The sequence below is a fragment of the Pieris brassicae genome, chromosome 9 (assembly GCF_905147105.1).
Source record: "Pieris brassicae chromosome 9, ilPieBrab1.1, whole genome shotgun sequence".
Classification (NCBI taxonomy): domain Eukaryota; kingdom Metazoa; phylum Arthropoda; class Insecta; order Lepidoptera; family Pieridae; genus Pieris; species Pieris brassicae.
Window position 1 is genome coordinate 14,898,974 of NC_059673.1, and position 26,378 is coordinate 14,925,351.

The following is a 26,378-nucleotide window of genomic DNA, read 5'->3' on the forward strand; positions in this document are numbered from 1 at the left end:
CCTCAATATAGTAAATATTCAGGGAAAAAATCTGTAATTGTTTTATTTCAAGAAATTGATTTAATTTATGGAATTTTATTATAATATAAGATTGAATATCGTAACGTAGTCTGTTTCTAGAGCGAACGGAAGACAAGTAAATTTACCGCAATGTAAATTTGGCTTTTTAAAGTATAAATAAACAATTTGTTACGACGAAAAGCAATAATCTTTATTTAAATATCGCGAACACTTGTCTTATTATACAATTCACACAGGATTTTAAATTATTTAACATTGGGAGATCTCAAAATCGTTCCCATATTTGATGTCTCTAAGGCGTTCGAGCGAATAAACGGAGCGCAAGGCGCTTCGATGGGCGCGAGCTATTCAAATTGTGAAGCTATTTGCAAGACATTCTTAAGACTTCGCGATTCGCTTTGCAAATGTACTGGATTTTCTTCACTGAATAATTTATGTATGCAAAACTGTATGTACACTTTATTGATAGAAATTTTATTTGTTTAATCACCATTCGACGCGGCGACATGTATTTTTATGTTATTTACTAATTTAGAACGGTGATTTAAGAATAAATCATTTCTTGCAGTTGCTTAAAATAATAATAATCGTTTATTTGCCAAGATAGTGGTATAGTGGTTAGATCGATCAATTACAAATATCCGCACAATCAGCTATTTATAAATGTCATATCAATTCTTACAATGTCTTATTAAGAACATAAAATGATGTCAAGGTTAAATTAAAATAAAGATTATTATTATTATTATAATTATTTACAATCGGTGTCAAATCTATGGTTCAAATACTCGCCTACGCCATAAAGGCGAGTTTTTGTCAAATTTTATCTCCTACCCCTTGAAAGAATTACATAGCAATGATCTATAACTTCTAGGAAGGTGATTAAACAGTTTTAAAGCCGTGGCGTAAGAATTTTTTGTATACTTCGTAGTGTAGCATGCAGGGACCCACAGCCGTGTTAGATCCCTAGGTATATAAATGTCGGTATTAATAGTAGATTCTAGTTCTTGAAATTAAATAATTCAATGTACGGAAACGTGACAAAACATACAATAAATATTTGTGGCTTCTAGTATGTTCTCGAAAGAGAAGACCATGCGTGGCGTTGAAAATAATAATTAGTACGTAGTAAAAGGCAGTAGGCGATAGTTGGAAAAAATCTATTGTGTCTTTTAAAAGCCTCTTAATGAATAATCCTGTAGTTTAGCAAATTAGCCGATAACGCTTTCAATGCTCTCATTAAAAGTCCCTTGTAAAATTTCGCTTGTTTCACCCTAGTTTTACCTCACCAGGGTTACACGAACAAATTCAGTTCTTTCACCATCCTAATCCTTATTCTGAATTCAAAAAGTGATTTTGTTCTTGGAGAAGAACTGCTCTTACTGAATAAGAAGTAGTAAAAGAGAAAGAAGTCGTGGTAAAGTGCCTGTCTCTAACCTGAGTTGTACGTAAAAATTTCATGTACCAAGGGGCTTTCCACAAGAAAAATACAAAGAATCTGTGCAATCATTTCTTCCGAACCTTCAAAATGAACATAATTGATACCGGACGGCCGGATGTATTAAACTCTAAAATGGGGAACGCGTGTCAAAAAGCTGATTTATATATAAATGATCGACATTCCTGGAATCAAAGGCCTATCATCATTATCATTCCAATGAAAAGTAGTTAGTTTAAAATATACAGAACGATAAAGTGTTCTTCTGAAAAGGAAACGAAATGAAAGAAACAAACTCCTACAACAAAAGTTCAGCTTCTACTCCCAAATGTCATGTCAAATAATCCTACGAATATTTTTGATAAATTACCCACATTAGGTTAAATGAGATGAATTCGGTCTCATCCAAATACTACGAAATCACAAGAATATATAAATTGTGGAAAAAATGGAAACGGCTCGCGATGGATTTCGGATATTATAAATGGATATTTGGGCTTATTGAAACCATCGGGACGAGTTTTATTGAAAGTTCTGTTACATCATGTTGCTGTATATCTGCTGAATGTAATTTGTTTAGTCTGCTAAATGGGGAAACTGTGTCAATATGCTGATCTTTTTATAAATATATCTATCTATATATTCTAGCTTTCGATATTTATAATTTTTTTAGATTTTACTATATTTAGCTTTTTCGAGCTGTAAGTTTGCTGTTTAGTAATATAGCTTGTGTAGTAAATACACTCAATATAAAAAACAAGCACGCTTGGACGCATTATTTAGCAGTTGTAAGGGCGCCTAAGGAAAACTATACTCAAAGAATTAATAAAAAATAAATTTAATTAAATAAATAATTAATTAATTATTCGGAAAAGACGAAAGGAAAATGAGGCAGGATCGTGCGTGCAAAAAACAATAAAAATCTTGTATCTTTATATTTATGCAAAAATATTATTATATTGCATCGCATATTCGACGTAACGTATATACGTTATTCAGTTCGACTATCATCGTTCATCAATCACTTGTGCTTTTCTATTTAAATTCAATAAAAAATAAATCAAACTAAACCACCGTTGTCAGACAAAACAACTGCAACAAAATCAACAACGAATTTGAATAATAAAACATCGCTTACATTTCGAATAGATCATTTGTCGCAACCGTTCTCGCTTTACAAAACTAAAATATCGTTTTTCTATTATAATGTATGTAATATTTGCATTACTTTAAAATAGGCAAGTATGGCTACGGCCATTTAGTTTCTTATAATTATATTTGATTAGGTTAATTCTTAAACTTATTATGAATGTATCATTTATTAACTTCATTGTATAATCCCACGTGACTATTATTTAAAAAAAGCGTGACTTTTATTTTTATATTTATATTTCAGTTAAGGTACTTTTCCTTACATACAGTTAATTAAAGGTTTACAATAATTTACCAAAAATATTAAAAGATCTTCCGACTAGAGTTTAACATCTTCCAACTAGAGTTTTTAAAAATCTACTACTACTTTTGGAAAAAATTTATTACTCAGTAAATGATTACTTGCATGTAACATTATAATTAATATTAATTTGATAACGTATAATATGATGATAGATTTAAGGAACTAAATATTATGACATTATCCGGTCAATATATTCTTGAAGCCTTGTTGTATGTACAAAAAAACTTAAACGATTTTAAAGCAAATGGTGACTTTCACCAGTATAATACGCGTAATAGAACAAATTTGAGTGTGCGACCAACCAGGCTCCAGAAGATAAACCACTCCTTATATGGAAATTGTATTCGTTTTTACAACAAACTCCCAAGCGAAATTAGAGAACTGTCACTTAATAAATTCAAAGCCCTTGTTAAAAGCAAATTAATTAATAAAGCCTTTTATAAATGTGACGAATACCTAAATGATCCTAATTCTTGGGATTGATTTGCTCCAGTTCAAACAATTTGTATTAAAAACTTGGCGATTGAAAAAAATGGCGGAAAGTTTCTTGCCAGTTCTTCTTACCCGCTCTACGCCGGTGACTTGCGAACTGGTTGTAAATGTAAATTTACAACTGTAAAATTTAATTAACTAATTTAATTTGTTTTTCTTGACGTTCATAAGTGTACATGTTTACCTATATGAATAAAGATATTTTGATTTGATTTGATTTGATGATATGTATGATACAAATATTTTAAGAATTTACTAATGGATATGAAATATTAAGTCCTATTAAGATAAATTTGCGCGCCATTATGTGTGTCAATAAGCGAACTTTCGATTATGCCTCCATATTATTTTCACCTATTTACATATTGTACGATACTCTTACAATAAATAAATAGGTGAAAAAACAAAAAAAAAAAAAAACAAACAGTCCGATTGCCGAACCCGACACAGGCTAGACTCATCCTTTCTGCCCTTAACGTCCCCACTCTTCAGAAGACTTTACCTGAAAACCTGCCTTTTTTCCTTTTACCAATTTTTGGGTAGCAATTCATTAGATGTTATAAAATTACCATTATACGGCAGTGCTTGATTTTTCAAAAATATTACATCGCTCTACCACGTACAGTGCTTCACGAGACTTGCATTATTTCGTGGGATATCAGCCATTATTGCCTCACTACATAGATAAAAAAAACGGAAATTTTATGATTACATTAAGTAGTCCGTAAAAATATGAGTAACATAATAATATTTTATATAATCACACACTTTTACAACAATACAACATCCAGCCTTCGTGTTAACTTTTCGAAGGAAAAGAAAAATGGTTTATATCGGCGTACTCAAAGCCGCTATGTACTATAAAAACTTCTACAACATTCATAAATAAAATTACGTTACATTTTAGGTTTAGAATTTTTTGTGTATACGAAATCTTGTAATTTACAACAAATTTGATTTGGCATTTTATCAACTTCATTTGATCAGAGTTACAATGCTTGTTGAGCTCGTTTTAAACCCGGAATGTGTTTATAAATGTAAAGTGATCAAAAGAATTATTCGGATTAATACCTGCAGCTGAGTTTCATCAATGAACGTCGAGTCGATACGAACTTCCACCCGTTTTACCTCAAAGTCCGTCATCCCACAACTAAGCATTATTTAAGGCAGTTTTTGCCGCGCACCACTACTATGTGGAACCAGCTACCCATTGAAGTATGACCGAACAAACTCTCAAATGTCCTTCAAGAAAAGAGTGTACCAATTCTTAAAAATCCAGCAATGCGAGTGAGCTCTCTGGCATTGGGAGTGCATGGACGGTATTACTTTAGCCTCCAGCTCCTAAACCATAAAAAAAATATCAAGTGTGCCACATGAGTGTGTCTCATCCGCCACAGTTGATCTACCTACTTGTCCATTAAAGAAATCGATGATCACGAAACAAATACAGGTCTCTAAATATAATAATGCAGAAAGTTATTCTTGTAGACTTATCTACTTGAGTTTCTTCCCGATTTAACTTATCCAAGCCCATGTATTTTCATTGAAATATCTACCTATTAGGATCTAAAATTAAAATAATTTAAACAATCTTTTTTACAATATAAAAAATACTCACTTCGCTTTCAACCATAGAACAAGTGTCCATGTATTCCCACTACTTTGGATCCTATCATCTAATGCCGACTCAATAAATGCTGAGTAAAACGAGATGTAGAACAAAGAATTACTTAAAGCATCTTCGAATAAACGGGGAACATATATAAAAAGGTTCAGACTTCGATTTCAAATTGTAAATGATTATAATAATTTACATTTAAAATTGAAATTGAAACCCGATAAATTGAAAAACATCAATTATTTCTAGTTACGCTCGGCACTTCTAATTGACTTAACTAGTCTTCGTCACTTTTGTAGATATTTTATATTTATTTTAATAGGCAATTAGTGATTTTAAACTTGAGCGGCATCTGTTTATGAAGAAAATTGTCAGGCAATCGCGATTCACGTGAAATCATACATTTTGATGGATATTGGTAAAGGCATTCATTCATTCAGTATTAGTATCGGACAGCAAATAATAAATTTAATAACGCCGTCTGGCCAAGATTGTTCTAGTGGTTGTCCGGTTCACAACAACATATAACCTATGTTAACGCTTTAACCTTCATTGATAAAAAGTTTTAGTGTTGTCAAATAACATATAAAAGGACGGTACAAAGTGCAAGGGGTGCCGAGGACGAGAAAGCTTCAGAAGTTTCAAATATCGATACAGAAGATTTTTTTTAAGTTCAACCTACTGAAGTCTATCATACCACAATATTACTAGAGCTGCACTCGCCTCTAAACCCCATAATTTTTACAATAAAATATTAATGAATAACATTAACGAACACAGCTGGTTCAATTACCTCCAAAACACGAGTATAATAACGTAACCCACACGGAAACTCATTCTTACTGCAATAACATACAAATTACAAAAACCTTGTTATAAAATGGAACTGAATTCTTAGGTTAATTTCATACCCACGCACAGTAGACAAAGCTTATGATTGCGTGAGACTACACACTAAATATGCCTTTTTATACCTCAACAGCCTTTGATATCTATCTATAATAGCGAACAAAAAAGCAATTAACACGATTTGATTAGGTTAAGAATTGTTACAAACCTTCGAATTTGTAGATTAATACAGAAACGCTATCGTAAATAATTTAGTGAAATAAAGACGCAAAAAATTCCTAGACATGTGCCCGGTCAATTGGAAAGGAAATATAATTAAATAACGATATAATTAACTTTAAAATTCAAAAACTACTTTTTTGTAATGAATCTTGGTCTGTTACTATTATTGAAATAAAAGATATTCTTAGATAATGTGTTTAATCATATCATATACCTCTTATATGATTAAATACGATTCACAAATTTTAAAAGGAATTCCAAATGCCTTTATAAAGATAAGATAAATTAAAAAAAAAACATCCCTTATCGTAATATCTCATATTCCGGAATGTTTCCGGGCATTGTCCAAGTGAAAAGAAGTTAATGTCAGTGAGGTTTCTTGAATTATATTTTTTTTGAATTCATGAATGGTGAGCGAGATCTCTATGACGTATTCAAATTTTTATGGTTTCTGACATGGTTTTGGCGCTATTTATACATACCACTAAACATATTGAATGGAAGAAAATATAAATGCGTCAAAACATTCGTGTATATGACAATGATATTTGTAATTTAGAAAAAATTTAATCAGGATTATGGAACATGCGGTAATTAAATTAAAAACAAAGAACAGGGTAAGTTTTTCATTAATCCATTTAAAAGGTCCACATATATCAATTTATAAAATAAGTGGAACAGGTTTTTACGAGCGTGATTTTTTTCTCTTTATCTTATAAATAAAATATGGCACTTGATTGTATCACACTTCATTATAATAAAAGGCTCGTCGTTAAAATTGATTCAATTATAATTCAAGCACTGTTCATGAAATATATATGAGCATACTATTTAATATGTAATTCTCAGCTGTATTGTATGTAAAGCGAACATTACATTTCTGAACATAATGAAAGCATCACGCACTCTGCGGACGACTTTTGACATTTCACTTAATTCGTGCATTAATTAACCAACATACTTTAATCAAGAGTTCAGTTTATTTTAATAGATTATATCGCTTTATCGCTGCGGTTCATTATTGAAGACTCGTATTTGATATTTAAAAACCCCCTTACCCTGATATTATTTTATTTAATGTTTATTAGTACACATCTTCAATCAAGTAATTAATACTTAGTATATACAACACATACATTCATTCTTACACTTTCGAACTGGAATCAATAAAATCTTTGAATGCGTTTTTGGCTGTCCTATCAGAGTTGAAGTTGTTTACCTTGCAAGAAGTTAAAATAAATTTAAAAAAAAATTTAATCTGTTGGAGCGAAGTCCGGGGAGTACAGTACTGTCTAAAGACATTCCGATTGAAGCTCCTTTAATTTGGTAGCAGTCTGTTGTGCATCTAGCGTTGTGATGAAGCAGCAGTGGCCTCGAGATTGACCAGCCTTGGTTATTAAGCAGCTATTTCTTCCTTCATTGTTGGCAATTGCTGACAATAGCCGTAATTTGCCGTAATCGTCTGGTATAGTAAACGACCCCGGCACTAGTTCACCAAACGCTTACAAGTAACTTTAGACTCCGGCCGTCCACGGAGCGTGTTCTGTAGGTCGAAATTTCCAGAACGAAAACGTTGGAACCAAAAACGCACAGTGTTATCTTTTGCGACACCGCCGCCATACACATTATTAATCCTTCGATACGTTTCAGCAGCACTGGTGCCACGGTGGAAACGTACTCGTAAATAAAGCGAAATTTCATATTTTCCATTTTATAAATAGAATTATGTAAATAAATAAATAAAATTAAAACGGGAAATTAAATATGGTTTTCAAAAATTGAATTTGAAATTCATAACCAAAGAGGAGATATTTGTGGTCAAAGTGGCGAGAACGACCTATTATTTTTCTGTGTCATACCAAGTTATAAAAATATCATCGAATCAAAAATAGTCTTATAATTAATTATAGCTGAAAATTTATATGATATCTCTACAAATTACGTTTTGTGGGAAATATATGATAAAAATAAAATCAAACTTAGACGGAATACTCGTTCGCTCTGTAAAAGAATTTTTATCTCATTTCAATTAAAATATAACAGCATAAAGTATTACTTATGCGATATAATGTTTCAAACGAAGTTGGTGTAGTCTGTCAAAGTGAAATGTTTTTAAACCTAATTTAAACGAATCGTTGTAAATTGTTAAAAATATAGAGAGGTTCAAATTTGACGCAGTGTTATTAGTATCGAGGGTAAAGTGTCAACAAATCAACTCCTGACGTTTCATTCAGCACTTTCGTTGCTTTGTGAATAAATGCGAATTTATTTATCAATGTTTTGCCATTCGGAAATCTAAACATTTTCAACTTTTATCCGTGGACAACTAGATCCCATTTACCATATTAACATTGTATTGAATATAATAGCGACTATAAATAAATACATTGTTGTCCTTGAAAGTGATTCATAATTATATAAAAATAAAATTGATATAATTATAATTTGTAATAATAATAATTATAACACATAACAGAAGTTTTTTTACAAATCTTATTGAAGGTGATTATACGGTGATGTTCTGTTACCGATGAGATGCTGATTAAATAGTTTGATTGCCATGGCTAGTAGTTTTTTTTAATACATCGTGCCAGATGGTACATAAAAAGTTATGTATAACGTATATATTCTTTACAATGTTGTTATTAGTTGTTTACTAATATGTTACTAATAAAGTTTCAACGAAAATCTATATAATACAGTTACCAAATTAAAATAAATGAATTCTATGTATATATGATCGTTTGTAAACTTCATTTATGTTTAAAGTATGCAAGTTATAAACTTAAAATAAGGTATATGTAATAGCAATAATTTTACCGAATGATGTGCTCTAAATGTATCATTTAAAATAATTATTTTATTTAAAAACGTTGTTGCCTAATAAGTATATTATAAGTAATAATAATTTACATTTTGGGTGTACGGCTTTATACAGCTACACTATAGTTAACAAGCGACATCTTTTTAAAGATACAGTTTATAAAATAAATAGACTTCCCTAAAAACTGTATGTAATAAACTAAAAACTACGGACGGATTTTTGTACGGCTTTCAGCAATAATGTACCACAAAGGACGGCTCAATGGCCGTCGATACACAATTTTATACTAAAATATTAAGTCCTGAGTACATACCTCGTTTCGTTTATATCTTTAACAAGAAGAAAGGCACACAACTGTCAGTCGTAACGATATCGAGAAATTTTATTAGTTTGATTACGATAGAAGAAGGCTAGACTGATAGCGTACTGATACCTTGCCTTACAATAGTCGCAACCCACCAAACACTCAATACAAAATTATAAGATTGACGACGTAAGGACGCAACTACTAAGAAACAACACAAACCAAGTGAAACAAAATATTTTAGATCAGCCTTATCAAAGTGCCTTATTAAACTAAAAATTATGTATTTCGAACAAGTGTTAATCCATTGAAGCAGATAGTTAAGGAATATAATTTACTTTTCAGTAAATTAACTAAAAATCCACGTGAAAAATAGTTTCGAATACTTTTCAAGGTATCATTAACATACTCTCCAGTTGTTATATTATCAAATGAATAAGGCTCTGAAAACGTTGTTCTCTTAAACTGAATTGCTGTTACAAGAAATTAAAAATACAAATTTTGAATCTAGCCATAATAATATAGAATTTCAGGAATATTCAAACTAGAAACTTAACAATGTTAACGGAATAAAATTAATTTGCATAGCGCTGCGGGATAAGACGTTAAACGATTATAACTGGGGGTAGCTAATTGAGAGATAATTTCTTAGTTCCCGTAGTGCGAAACTTTATTTTAATCACCCGAGAGTATATTAACATACATATATATAGGCGTTTATTACGTCAGTTCTAATTTGTCTAGTATATAGGCTGTTTGATATTCTTGTACGCATTGTAAAAAAATTGTGTTTATACAGTCACGGACAGGTGAGCACCCAAAAGCTATAACGATCACATATCAGAACTATACAATACTTATATACTTACTTACTTATACTTATAATAACACCGGAAATGAACTTACAAACCTCGATATTCAGGTCTCTACGGGCGAGAAATTTCATTCGATTTTCTTGCTCATATATTAGAGACTTATTCAGTTGCAAATAAACATAAAGTTAAAGTGTTTAGAATACATAACGATTAGTTTGCGGTGGTTAATGTTTATTGAAAGTGCCCTTCTAAGAGTGGGTTGCTTATGTATAGAAATAGATGTACTCCATAACTCTCATAGACTGATTGGATGAATGTCTAATGTAAGGTCCAACGGGTATGGCAAAAGATCAAAATCTCAAATTCAAAATCGATGGCTTAGCCTTACTTTAAAAATACAAATTATAAGCATTCTTTATAGCAGTCTAAAATAGAATTCTCATTATATATACACGCAATAATTAATTAGGATTTAGACGAAGAATTATACCTAATAAGTGACAATCACGAGATTCATATAAATGAAATATCGTTTCCCCTGAACTTCGTTTCTTCTTACTGTGATTTTACTTAGCCTACCTAGTTAATATTTACCAACATTGAACATTTTTCTATGCTACAGACTGTTCGGTTTTCCGAAATGAAAACTTTTTCGGTTTTTCTGTGTCTATTTCTCTATATTTATTGAGTCTAGATATATATATATATATATATTGATTAACAAATAAAATATAGGGGTTGAGAGTAGAGGGGTAAAACTTAATGAATGTATGTATGTATTTTTGTATGTTATATATTAAAAATAAGGTATTGAAAGATAGATAATAGCCGATTCTCAGACTTACTGAATATGCATTAAAAAATATTAAGCATCGGTCGAGCTGTTTCGGAGAAGTATGGGAATGAACCTTGTTACACGAGAATATTATATACAGAGATATACTAATTCCAAACTAATTTCATTTCAATGCCTGGAGGTTTGAATGAATGAATACTTATTCATCATCAATAAATTACTGAGTCAGCCCACAAGGTATAAAGCCTTGATTACATTCCGGCCAATAAAATGTACATAAAACATTGGGCTGGCCTGTAAAAATAAGTGACCCGTAGAATTCATTAAAAATCATCTCGTCCATGAAACCGGCGCCCAGACATCGATCGCTCTAGATTTATCACACTTCCGGTAAAACGATTATTTTTGTAATTGTTCATAAAAAAGAGATTTTTTTTATAAATGAATGATATCCGTATTATGTTTCAATATATTTAGGGCATGTTAATATGTACAAAGTTTATTTATAGTAATGAAATTTAAAAAAACTAAATATGTTCGACGTTCGGTTAACTTTATTCATTCGTCTCTATAATATATAGAAAGATATGAATCAGATGAGAATCTTGTAATAGATTTATAGAATATTTGATGTTTTTACGTGAGTGGTTGACATCGCAATAACTGTAAATAATATTTTGAATTATGATATTAACATTAAATCTATTATAGGACATCTTTATTGTAATATAATTATAATATTTTCAATGATATCATTAAAAGTATAACTAATGTTTAAAACTGTATTACAGAGTATTGAAATTTAGAAATCAAACATATATTGAAATATTACGCTGTAGGACTTAATTCTTATAGATATAGATAAAAACTATGTGCAAAAATATGTAATGGTCGTGTAAAAATTGTTTCTTTCACATGGAATTGAATAATTTTACAATCTACTTAAATATGTAACGAAATTTTTAACATGGAACTAAGCTATAATGTCAGTAATTGTAATAAAACATCATAAATAGATAAATATTTTATTTACAAATAATAAGTTATTTTTTCTAGTATATTTTGTAAAAGACATCACTCGAAGTAACGAAGAGAAAGTTGCCGTATACGTATAAATGTGGTATTTTGAGACAATTTCCCGTTTCAGTAAAAAGAGAAGTATGATGTACACGTTTTCCCCTGTTTTGTATTCATGCTGCTTGACTCCGTGCACTACATTATAACTTCATTTCCCAGGATATTATACTTGTACCGCTTCACGGTTTTATTTCAACGAATAATTATTAGTTGAGCTGAAGAAAACGTTAAATTCTATGTTATAAAAGGGTAAACATTTTGGATATTAAAATTCTTCTTTCACGCTTCATAGCAGTTTCCATAAAATTCTTAATCGATGTATCTAATAATATTCAGGTTCCGGAAAAACAATATTTGAAATAAGAGAACATTGATTAATTCAGTAGAATAATAATCAGATATATAATTGCATGCTTCTACTCCAAAAGGAAGTGACGCAATTCACAACTTGAATACGGAACATAAAAACAAAAAATCTTTAAAGCCTTAAAGTTTAAATATTCTAAGTTAATCCAAAGAAAAAGAAAAATAATAATATACTGTTATTACTTATTTTAAAGAATATTAACATATTATTTAAAATTATAAGAACGCGGAGACGTATATCTATAGTTTATTGAATCACTACAAGTGAAGGCTATACAATACATTAATCAATAATATGTGTATTTTTAGTTCAAGCGCTAGGGAAAAAAATCGAATTTGATTCTATTGGAAGTCTGCACTAAGCAATAAAGTGAAATAAATATAATTATCGATCTATAACATTTATAAGTTACGTAACGTTTAATTTTAATAAATTAATATATTAATTAATTCATTATTAGCTAATGCTAACCTACCTAACGTCGCGCCTGAATCTTTTCAACCTTTTATAAATACTGTTCATTATTACCGTTATACATTTTACTGTAAACATAATTTTAATACATATATATTTCAATAAGAGTTTTAATTAGACATTAATAAGTCTAAAAATAATAAGTTTACATTGCAATCTTACCTTTTGACCTTTTAAGAATGCAGTTGTCACTTTTTATCAGACACAATGAGTCTTTTGATTTGTCACAACATTGCTCTTTAATCACCGTATAGTAAAATTAACTGAAAAAAACTAAGGAAGTTCTCAAACGTAAAAGCGCGCGTGAGTATCTCCGCTACGGCGTAGACGTCTGTGTCCTCGTAGCAATCGCGTAGCACTGACTGTTGTTATGCTACGTTCCTGAACATTCCTATTTTTTACTTTGAAATGTCTTAGTCTCATAAATAAGGTCAAGGAGTTTCAAAGGATTAATTTAAACAGTTTTATTCAAAGAAGGCCTAGTCTTTAAGTATTTTAATATGCGAGTTATTTAGGTTTTATATCACCACAAGAACGTAGTAGTAGAGCGTAATCTTCTTAATATCATATAGATTTTTTAGTAAAAGGGACTTAAATAAACGTTTTTCTTACAATTAATTAAAAGTGAACTCAACCTTGACATGTCAACCAGTTACCCCGAAAACTTATAATTGTGAAGCTTATTAGCACTTAGAGTACAAAAACTACCATAACGTAATAAAAGTTTTAATAAGGTTCAAACTAGGTGGCTGTTTCGTGTTTACACTTCATGAGGTCACTGCGTCGACATGCACGCCACTCGGACTAATTAATGTAATGTTACCCTGCTTGTGCAGGCTTTCGTGAACTACATTATACGTTAATATACGAAGGGCCTATACATGCGACACTACTCATAATGGCCCACGTTTCGTGCCACCAAACAATACCAAATGAACGCTTCACGTCTCTCGTGAAAAATTTAGGTTCGGCTTTCATTGTAAAACTCGAAATGTTGGTCATAGCCGTTTTGTGATTAGCAATGAATAATTTTTCATTTATATTCGTATTTGCATTAATAAAATAATCACAAACTACATTTTAAATAGGTTAAGGTTTTTGATTATTGAAACGCTGGAAAATTTTCTCAATCATACCACGTATAAAAATTGGACGTTAATTTTTTTCATAATGCATCTTTAATATCCGAAATAAAACATTTTATTTTTGGTTAAGTTCACCTCATCATATATATTGATTTCCTGAATCTGTGGCACTTAAAAATATCTTGAATTAACTTTGACGTAACAATTGGTCTGTGTCGGGTGCACGATTGAAAATATCACTATTCAGACAGCCGAGGTCGTGCCTTCAATGAGCTGACAATTTGAGCGGGGTCTGTCATCTCAATTTTTATTAACGTCATGAGTTGACGGAGAAAAGTATTAGAGTGTGGTTTCAAGTTTTAATAAACTATTTGCTCTCATCGGAAATAATGGTTACTATATACATTTAAATTAATATAGCCAATACTATGTGCAATATACTAATGTTGTAGTTATATGCAATAAAAGTTAACACACGGATAATCTTAGATGCTAAAATTAAAAAATAACTTAAGTTATTGGTAAAATAAACTTGATGTTTCATAACCTGTAAATTCATAGCGAAGCGAAGATTAATAATATTTTAAAATTACTTTAACACTTTACGATGAGATTTTAAACTTACATTATATGCAATATTCAAGTAATTTGAAACTCAAGAAATGTAGCTTTTGCTTAATACCTAGAAAATAATATATTATATATCAAAAACTGAAAAATTCTAACAACATTATTATAAAATTGTGAATTAAGATGCTGTCATTGGCTTTCAAATATGTTATGATGGCATTAAAACTGGATATAACTATTTTACATCAATAATTATGATAAAATTATTGCTACTTATAAAAATTTCCCATAAAGGCGTTATAAATATAAATACAATACATTTGTGTTGCATATTGTACTTTGCAATGTTTCCGTTCCTAACTAGTATCTTGAAATAAAATAAGGACTTGCATTCACGTTAATAAAGCATAGGCTACTGTAAAAACTGATGACATAATAAGGCATAAATTAAGCAAAATTTTATGCAAATCACGATATAGCAAATAATGAAAGCATTGTGCACTTTGGCCCGCATTGTCTTCTTTTCTTTGTTAAACATTCCCCTTTGTTATATCAAATATATAGCCGTGAAAACATCCTTTACTTAAGCTCTGAGCCATTGAACAGGATTACTTTTTAGATTGGATGTAATAGCTGTGTTTCGTAGCGGAGTTTTTATTATCACACAACGTGCGTAAATACGTAACAATTGTCTTATCATTTACTAGATAAATCAAAATACAGATTTCATAGTCGTTGGGTCTTGTAGCTGTTTTTCCGGGAATTGAAACAGGGACCAGCTTATACGCAAGCTATATTTAACTTCTAAATGGTTAAGCGAAACTGCATGATAATAAAGTAATTTATAGTTAGACTTTAATTTCATATCTAATACTGAGTGGTTTATCTCAAATGCCAATTGTATCCAATACATTCTACAATGTATATATATAATATTTTTTGCCATTTTTTTTATGTAATAGCAGGCAAACGGGCAAGAGGCTCACCTGATGTGAAGCAATACCGCTGCCCATGGACACTCACATTGCCAGAAGGCTCGCAAGTGCGTTGCCGGCCTTTCAATAATTGGTACTTTTCTTGAAGGACCCTAAGTCGAATTGGTTCGGAAATACTTCAGTGGGCAGCTGGTTCCACATAGTGGTGGTGCGCGGCAAGAACTGCCTTAGAAAACGCTCAGTTGTGGAACGACGGACGTCGAGGTGATACGGATGGTATTTTGTATTTTGTGCTTGACGTCCGATAATGAAACTCAGCTGCGGGTATTAGACCGAACAACTCTTCTGAACACTCCCCATGGTAAATGCGGTAGAAGATACAGAGGGACCCAACATCTCTACGCAACGCCAAGGGATCAAGCCGCACGGAAAGTGATTGGTCGTCGACGATTCGAACCGCTCTTCGTTGAATACGGTCTAGTGGAAGGAGCTGGTACTGGGGAGCTCCCGCCCAGAGGTGAGAACAGTATTCCATGTGGGGCCGAATTTGCGCTTTATAGAGTTGCAAGCGGTGGCCCGGAGTGAAGTACCGTCTCGCCTTGCTGAGCACACCAAGCTTTTTGGAGGCTAATTTAGCCTTCCCTTCCAAATGACCGCGAAACTGGACGTTATTCGATATGTCAACGCCCAATATTCCGATGTTAGCTGAGGCTTTAAGGAGAGTGCCTTCAAAGGGGAGTAGCGACAAAGGGAGTTTTTTTAACGGAAAACGCGCATACTTGTGTCTTCTTGGGGTTAAATTGGACTAGATTTAGTCTACCCCAGTCCGAGACTCCACGTAAAAGAGTTTCGACTTCAGACACAAGTTTGTTCCGGCACTCATCAACAACAGCCCGAGAAATACCTGCCCGGCCCGTGTAAAAAGTATCCCCAGTGCTGTCGTCCGCATAGCAATGAAGGTTACTAAGTTGCAACATATCATTAATATGCAGAATAAACAGGGTCGGGGATAGGACACAGCCTTGTGGGACACCAGCATTGACGGGTTTAAGGTCGGAGCATGCTCCGTCGATGACGACCTTAATGCACCGATCACCGAGAAAACTGGAAATCCAGTTGCATAATTTCTCGGGGAGCCCATAGGCTGGAAGCTTCGAGAGCAGTGCTCTATGCCACACCCGATCGAAGGCTTTCGCTATGTCTAAACTTACCGCCAGCGCCTCCCCCTTGGACTCAATGGCCTCTGCCCACCTATGTGTAAGGTATACAAGGAGGTCACCAGCTGAGCGACCACGACGAAAGCCGTAATGAGAATCGCTAATCAGCTGGCTGCCCTCTAGATACCTCAAGAGCTGGCCGTTAATAATGGTTTCCATTATTTTGGAGAACAAGGAGGTTATTGCGATTGGGCGATAGTTGGACGGATCAGAGCGATCGCCTTTTTTAGGGATCGGATGTATCAAAGCTGTCTTCCAGCACTTCGGAACAGTGTTGAGGGAGTACAGGTACCGGAAAAGGCGCGTTAGGACCGGAGCCAACTCAGGAGCACAAGTACGCAGCACAATTGGGGGGATGCCATCAGGCCCGCTCGACTTATGGATGTCCAGGGAAAATAAATGTTTAGGGATAGCACGTTGCCGGAATGTAACTTCAGGCATCGTAGTATCACAACGCAATAATGTCGGTGGTTCCTTCCCCTGATCATCCAAAGTTGAGTTCGACGCAAAGAGACAGCCTAGAAGATCGGCCTTCTCTTATGCAGTATGGGCCAGTGAGTCATCCTCCCTATGCAGTGGTGGAATAGAGGGCTGACAGAAATTCCCTTGGACAGTTTTGGCAAGAGACCAGAAGGCTCGAGTTCCCGAAGGAAGGTGGGCCAATTTCTCACCAAACCTGGCAATATGCTCTGACTTTGCCTTAGCGATTTCCCGTTTGAAGGACCTAGAGGCTGAATTGTATGCTTTTTTACGTTCGCCGATAGCCGCATCACAGGATGTCGCCGCTTCTGCCCAGGCTTTAAAGCATTCACGCTTACGGCGCAAAGCCTCTTTGCACGAACGCCTAAACTAAGGCTGGGACTTGCCACCGACCGGCACCGCAGAGAATGGAATAAAAAGTTCCATGCCCTGCAGGACCACATCAGCGACAGAGTCAGCGACGGCATCCCGAATACTCAACGAAAAGCAAATGGGCCCCCTAGGGTAAGACGCAAAAAAAGACCGCATCCCGTCCCAATCGGCTGACTTATAGTGCCACACACGGCGACAGCCCGCAAAGCTAGACCGTAAAGGGCGCGTGAGCGGCACAATGCTCCGTACCACACAATCATCTGATGAACCCAATGGCGGGTCAACGGAGACTTGGTAGGTCTCCGGATGTGAAGTCAGCAGAAGGTCCAACAAAGAAGGTTTATGATCATCCACATCTGGTATTCGCGTAATCGCAGGTACCATTTGCGTCAAGTCGTAGGCTAGAGCAAAGTCGTGAAAGGATGTTCCCGCGTGATCGGTGGTTTCAGAGCCGAGCCAGTCGGCATGGTGGGCGTTAAAATCGCCAAGTATCACGATTTCAGCGGTAGGAATCCTTTCGAGCAGGGAATCTGTAGCCATTTGGATGTGCTCAATGAGTCGGTCAGTTTCGGCTATGGGACCTATACAGGCATGCGTAGAATTGCGGATGGACATCGCAGTCTACGCGCAGCCAGAGGTTAGATAGGTCCCTTCCTTCGAGCGTCCCGAGGCGACGAGAACAGATATCCTCTCGGACGTACGCCCGCCCGACAAATGAATGTTCCAATTTGTACCCCGGGTAGGAGAGGTAAGAAGTATCAGCCGGGGAGGAAATCTGAGTATCTAATCTGAGGTAAGAAAGAGCAAAGCCGGCTTCGCAGTCTCTAAATGATAGTGGACAGCGTGGATGTTGGAGTTGAGCCCCCTAATATTTGTGAAGTCCACGGTGAGTGTGGATGGGGGTGCTTTTGTTGGATTGCTCCGTTTGCCCCGAGACCGATAATTTTTTTTTTTAAAGAGCGCAGAATTGCCCCCCCCCCCCAGAATACGAAGGGCAGCCTGTGCGTCCACTACCGGGTGCTGAGTCCCGTCCCGGTGGTGGACGCCCAGAGGGAGATTCTCCACCGCAAGCGCGTGTGGTACCCCCCTGGGGTAGATTCTGATTCTTCTGCACCTTCATATTTCTTGTAGAGGGGGGGGGAATGGGCTCCGGGAATCTTTCTCACCGCACGAAACGCGAGTACAAGAAGGCGAACCTTTTGCATCACTTTACGCCAGTTTTCTGAAAGACAGTGGTACTGCCCCGGTCGTGCCTGCCCGTTTGGCTGAAGCCAGGAGGCAACAGCATGGCACTTCCACTAGGAAGGGATTGACTGATTGCGCTGGTGAAATAACCTCTGTCACAGGTTATTTCACCAGTGGGCGATGGGGTCGTCACGTCCCGACGCCAGAAAAAATCCATTTTTCTTATTTTTGCCATAGCCAGTTTTATCGGTTCAGTGTCTCAACCCTATTAACTCTAATATTATGTTAGTTACAAGCTTATTTTGAACACTTAATGGCAGCTGACAAAGTATTTTATTTATATATCCCAATAACTGCCACGGAACTTAACCCTCCTGAAAAAACTTTAATTTATGTTCTTACTTGTTTTTACACGTAAAACTTAACATATGCCCGTCTACACTATACCTCAATAAAAACTCACTTTACTTTATCCAACTTTGTGAATATTTAAATCAAATTGCCGTACATATCCCGGGTATAATTTTAGGTAAGACAGGTGCAAAATGATATATGGTTATTACATGCTCTCTGTTCAGATTGCAGCACCAGATTTCAATTTTCTCACCATTTTCGAATCACTTTTTGAGTTAAGTTTATGTACCGTGCAGTTAGAATAACTTTCTAGATAAAACAAGTTCTACAGTGTTAGCGTTTATGTTTGTTACACATATTAGTATAAACTATATAAAATGTTTTCAAGAAATAATATTCGGTATACGCTTTGAAGTAACCTTTTAATAACTAAATGTTAATATTTTTTTATTATTTACGATTAAAGTACCGTATTAACATCAATATGTACAAAAACTGGTTACCGATTCGTCAGCGACATGATGCTCATGTTCTGCATCTCCTATATTCCATCCTGTTCAACCCTAAAACTCCTTCCTATCTCAAAAATGATTTCAAATTTTTGGGAGCCCATAACTATAGCTTACGCTCTTCTGAAAACTATACCCTTGAAATCCCATCCTCCTTTCTTGGCGATTCCTTTAAGGTCTCTGCAGTTAGGCTATGGAATTCACTTCCCGTCCCTATTCGCTTAGCTCCTTCTCTATGTTCCTTTAAATTTCTTCTGTACAAACATTATCTGTCCACATCGTAACTCTAGCGTTCTTACTAACTACTTAATGAAGTGAGACTTATCTTAAATTATCGTGATTTATGTGTCTTTTTACTTTTTATTTTAATGTATCAACTTTTAGTTTAGTTTGTTTTTTTGATTCCTGTTTAGTTTTGTCTTAATAACTGTGTATAACGTGTATTTTTGCACTTCTTGCCTATCTTATGTAATTTAATACTTTTTTTTTCTTTACTCACACTGGTTGCCTGGAAGAGATCGCTCGAAAGCGATAAGGCCGCCAGTTGCCCTCCTTTTGATTTCAATGATGTTCAATTTTTTTATATTGTAATGTAAGGAAGTGTTGATAAATCAATAAATAAGAAAACTATAATATTGGAACCGATTAGAATCTACTATTAAGAGGGCCTAATGGATAAGCCCTTTGATCACTGTCACAGAGCATAGACTTTCGGGTCTAAGGGTATGAAGGTCTAATTTTCTCAAGACATTAAGTTTTTAAGACATTAACAATGGATTTTTTTAAATAATTATGCCTGCATTCTCACCAATTTTTTTAATGGTATGAACTGGCATTAAAGGAGCACATAGTAATGAGTCATCTTTAGAGAAAGGAAGATTGGATTAAAAAATTGTGTCACCGACCCGTCGGCAGGTCCAGATATTGCTGGAAAGATTTTATCGTGAAGATTAGCAATGCGATCGATCAGGAAAGAAGGCGTTCTTTAGGATCGGAGGCAGTGGCACTGCCACTCCACTAGTGCACTGGTCATTGCGCTAGTGGAGTAGTTGTAGAACATAGTAATGAAAATCTATTAATTTGCTACTAATAAATTTGAGTAACACTTATTTTTGAAAATATATAAGAAGAAATATATGTATGTAATATAGCTGTTGTATATTTAAATTAAAATACATCATCCTAATATTAGTTTAGTTCTGTGTCTTTTACATCGAAACGATAAGAATCAATCATGATACAGTGGTTATTATAGTAATATTAAAACCACAAAACAACAAACAAAATTACAACCTAAATTAAAAATGTATTTGTGACCTTAAAGGACAGATTAACCAAAACGTCTAAATATGTATAAAAATTACGTTACTACTGGCAAAGACTATAATCAAAGTTAGAGTGCAAATTGCATTTCGTAGATTACTCGGTGGTAGGATTAAATTAGTGCCACGGAATCATTTTCCTGGCGATTACGTTGGAGTTTCGTTCGCGTTTGCACTTCACTCTTAATTATTAACACCTTTCACTCAATTTCCTCAATATTTTGAAATATGGTCTGGTAATTGGAAGACGAATTTTCTAATAAATGTAAACAAATAAATCTATTAATTAACACTATGACAGACATGTGGATTTAAGTAATTGAGACCTTTGTTGATTTGTTCATTAAAATATACGATATAGATTTTACTAGGACGACCTTTAACAATACAAAAATCAGTCATAAAGTGTATGTTTAAAGTTATACTTAATATAATATATCCAGTTAATTCAAAATAGTAAATGGTGATCTTTCTGAGAAAAAACAAATACAATTGACACGTACTGAATACGGCCTGACAATTTTAAAATAGAAAATGATGTAAATGAAGCTCCTGTTCTGCATTTCCGATTAGTAAATTGTGTGTAACGTCATTAATATGCAAAAAACTGGCACCGTGGCTTGTGATTCGACGAATGAGTACAGGTTAACCAGTAGATAATATTGGAGTAACACATGAACCTATTTCTTATGTCCTTAATATATATGACATACAGTTATGAAGTACACACAAAAGTAACCTAACCCTACAGGTTTCTATTAGCTAATGAACTTACATAGCGAAGAAAGCTTGGCTGATTTCTTGCTTAAAAAGAACAACGACCATGTAAAATCGGACATCCAAGGCCGAGTGCCACTCGATTTAAGTAAAATATTTTAGGCATTAGCAATGGATTAGTTAATATTTTCTTTGTTTGTATATGGAACCATAAATTCAATAACTAGCTAGCGCCGTCACCGGTTGCAGACTTATAGCTGCAGTACGTGCTGACAAACGCGAACTAAATCAAATCTAATTCCGATCAGTAACAGTTCAGTTCCGACAGTGAATATTGATGCCATTTCTCTGGTCATATTTTCATTTAATAATGAAATGAACGATTATTTAACATGTAAGTAAACATTAGGTACTTTGGCCTACATGATTTAATTTACTTTTACGTTTAAAGATGACATAACAGACACAACTAAAGTGATATATTAAATAATTCAGACAAACAATAACTGAGCTCGTAATACTCTGTAAATTCCTATAGTGATTGCGATCTCAATAATGTGTGATCCAAAGTGCGGCTCGTATATTGAACTACTGCATACGTAAACGTCTAAATCGGTATCGCTGTTGCTTTTGGAGGTGACAGAGAAGAGTGTTGATTAGGCAAATAGGAATGATCGGAATACGTTTACTTCTAGCACAATTTCCAGTCCATAAAATAAAGTGATTACGTCTATATCTAGATTACGACACCTGCAACACCAGGTTTACGTTTGTGTTGTCCTTTTATTTATTTATTTTATTAAACTATTCCTACAGCTACTCATTAAACAATATTCAAACAATTACATTATACACAAAAACGGAATACACATTCAAACATAAACATAAAGCACAGTTTTACCTTTTTATACAAAATAGACAAATATAACAAAGTACACACTTATACTAAATTCTTAATTATTAGATATAAGTTCTAAGATTCATTGATCATTATAATAATTATCTAATATAAAGGAAGAATAACAAAGCCATTATTAATAAAAGATACCAGAGTTTTTTAAGCATTTTTAGTCACATTAAATATATCTATTTGCTGGTAATTTGTGTTATAATCTGAAAGTATACGATACATGGCTGAGTTACTAAAATAGTTTTTATTAGACCGAGGAATTTAGAGTTTGCCTTGTACTGTAAGTCAGGCTCTTCTCTTGGAGGCCTCTACGTTGTACGGAAATATCTGGAATGTTAGCTGGTTCTATGAAATGATGATGCGCTGCAAGTGTCTTACAATTTTCTCAGTCGTGGAACGCCAAAAATCCATGTGAGGAAGTGAGATTACTATTATAGAATGATTTAATTAAAAATAAAATAAATCAATGGTGCTACAACCTTTTTAGGTCTGGACCTCAGATTTCTGTATCTGTTTCATGATCATTTGTTAATCTAATGGGCAAGTAGGTTATCAGCCTTCTGTGCCTGACGCACGCTGTCGACTTTTTCGGTCTAAGGCAAGCCGGTTTCCAAACGATGTTTTCCTTTTAAGCGAGCGAATTTTAAGTACGCACGTAGAAAGAAAGTTCATTGGTGCACAGCCGGGGTTGAACCTACAGCCTCAGGGATTAGAGTTATATGCTCAAGCCATTAGGCCAACACTGCTCGTGTGATTGAATTATAAAAATATAATTGACTAAACAAGAATAGTCACCAAAATGTGTCTACTAATGCATGTAATTATTTATAAAGGAAACGTCATGTCAAATAAAACATTATTAATTCAGAATTTCCTCTCTCCTACCTGTATAAGATAGCAAAGTGTGTTTTAGGTTTAAGTTTCCACAAGAACTGGTTCGTGCAAACGCGAATTCTACTTCAAAACTTTTCCCATAAGCAAAACTATTAATCTGTTCTCTTAATAAGACAAAACCAAAGTTAAATCTTGGCTCGAAGATACAAGTTTGAACAATGGGATAGGAAAGTTATAAAGCTTATTTTATCTATTATTTGCATATATATTACGTTCTAGATGAAACACTTGACTTTGTCTACGTTAGGATATATCTATTTACATTGAAACTAAGAAATATACTTTCCGTATTTATTATACGTATTTTTTGTAAACGCAATATAATAGTTTCATTATTGATTGAGTTTATATACTATATAAGATATGTTATGTACGTTTTGTGCTTTGTAACAATAGCTTTCTTTATATACCAATTATGTTTACTGAATCACCTCGTGTTTTTGAAAACTTATGCAAAATATTATACATATTGTTACGAAGACGGATTGAGTGCAATGTTTCTAGATTTTTCCACTACTTATAGAACTTTTCAGCAGGCTAAAATATGAGGTCTGACCGTTTCAGGAGAGGGTCAATGACATTATTTTGAAAATATTACCCTAGTTTTCAGGAGGCCGAGCATATTTTCAGGCAGTTTCAGAACAGGTGTGGTCGAGTGGTGCTGTTTTCAGGAGACCCATTTTCAGGCGTTTTCAGGCCTAGTTATATCCCTTTGATGAAGAAATATTATATTCGAACAAATTTCCTAGGTGTGGGATAAGGACGAAACGATGCGCGAGAGAGAAGGAAGATCGGAACCTTCTCGAAGCTAGGCTGAGTACTCTAGACCGCCTTACGACAAGGACGGAGCAATTTACGCAAGAGACAAAAAGTACGTACGTTCAAGAATTGCGCAGTCGCTACTCAGTAGCAATCCCGCCTTGAGATTTCTCGAATATTATTTAAAATTATTCCCAGGGATAGGGTAGTTTCGTATGGAGAAGAATGTACAAGTAACTCCATACTCACTCTTTTAAAATTGTTTTACAATATTTTGCATACATTGATTTGATAATTATATGTGAAGACAATGTACCTAGAACAAAAAAAAGATTACTATACTTACATAAAACAGGCACATGGTGCAGATAACTATATTATTATGTAGAGACATAATGCTCACATATTTACGTGCAATGCAATAAATACTTTATATACTGGTAACAATACTGTACTACTGCTTTTTTTACTCTCTGTTATATGGTGAGGGATCGTTAAATATAATGTAAAATTTTACAAACATTATATGTATTGTTTGAATAATATTTCACTGCCATCTATTTTAGTATTCAAAAAGGCGCTAAGTATTCAAGAAACGTGGAAAGGAAGTAAAATGTAAATCTAAAAATTGTCCCACCATTTTGTAAGTCGCGACCTCTTACATAGTCTTAAAGATTTAACTTTTGTTAGTGTTAATTTTATTCAAATATGCATTTGGGGCTTGCAAAACTCAGGTGTAACTCGTTTTATCTGCTTTCATTTAAAATAAAAAGATCATTAAAATCTTTCGAATTGTTTTTCGTAAAACGGAAGCTGGATGTAGGAATTGGTTAAACGCACCAGGAAATATTTAATCTTAATATGAAATAATGCCTCAAATTAACAGAAACCCAAATTAGTTGTTTATTTTATAACGTAATTATTAGCAGTATATTCGTGACTAATTTAAGATATTATTTGTTTATTTTAAACAAAGTTTTTCATTGAAGAACCTAACCCAAAATTAGACCATTGTACGTAAAAAAATGTCTAGTCCAATGCATTTTTTTTAATGAAATAATGTGAAATTTAATGAAAATTTATACCTACATATTTAGTCATTCTCAGCAAAATCTGGTTGGCCATGAATCTATGGATTTACTCACCGTTTCCAAGGGAAATTTCTTCACTGCTTTCTCTAATGATTTTTTAAGAGCCTCAGTGTCACCGTGTCGTTAAGAAAGGGCCATGTCCTCTAAAACTGAACATAATTTGAAGTCTAAAAGCTAGAGGTTTGGGCTAGATAAGGGCCAGTCTTCAGTTCTATTAAAGTCCGGATCATTGGTTTCAAGCCAGGCTTGAGGAGTGCCTTGTGGTCAGGTGCAGAATCCTACTGGAAAGTGCACGGTATATTTTAAAAAAAGTGTATTGCTGAGAAGTTTCATAACATGATTCAAGACTGTATCTTGATACACTTTGGCTGAAGTTTTCACTCCTTTTTCACAAAATTGTAGTTTTTTGACGCCTAGATAATGGCGAGAGCCCCACAAAACAATCACTGACACAGGATGATGACCACGTTGTACCTTTCCGACCACTTGAGCAGCTTATTTAGAAATGTGAGCGAACACTTTATCATTTTGCTTATTGTAGTATTCTTCCACCATGAATTTTTTTTCATCGGTAAAGAGGATATTTCAATGCTTTTCAACTGCGGCTCTTTAATTGTAATTATTAATTTAGGGCATGTCATGTATATCGCAGATGAGCACCGAGCTTTAGGTCATTTCTCCCGATAAGATTTTTTGCTTCCTTATGGGTTTTCGAACCTAATGGATTATAACAGTATTAACAGCCTTCTAACAGCACGCGGCTGCCCCGATCTTTTATGGTATATGACAGACGAAGTGTTGTTGAACCTGTTGATAGTATGATATGCAAAGATACGCCTGATACCAAGCTTTTGAAGTGCCTCGAATATGATCGACGGCTCCATGCCCACTTTGTGAATGGCGATCACTGCAATCTTATTTTCTTTAACACCCCATTCTATATTGTAATTTGATAAAGAACACAAAAAAGTGAAATGGCGAAAAATCTAAAGAAGTTTTTAAAATAATATATGTGTTCCAAATTCAAAATAATTAAAAAGTTGAAAAAAGAAAAGTTTTTATGTTACAGTATACAGCCCGACAAGTTATATAAGGATAGAGAGAGAAAGACGACAAAGTGAGACGATAGTATAATTTTGAAAGTTATATAGTTCTAGAAACAAGTTTTATAAAATAAATTTCACCACCACAGATGAAAATAAATAGCTATAAGCATGTATTTAGG

General features: G+C 33.9%; 1 protein-coding gene across 1 annotated transcript in view; it reads right to left on the bottom strand.

Annotated features, from left to right (window-relative positions):
- Positions 1–13,064, bottom strand: part of LOC123714562 (suppressor of lurcher protein 1) — a 217,813-nt gene extending 204,749 nt beyond the window's left edge. The window contains exon 1 of the mRNA XM_045668874.1: positions 12,916–13,064. The gene's annotated coding sequence lies outside the window, so the exon portion shown is untranslated. The remainder of the gene's footprint in view (positions 1–12,915) is intronic.
- Between the last annotated feature and the right edge of the window lie 13,314 nt (positions 13,065–26,378).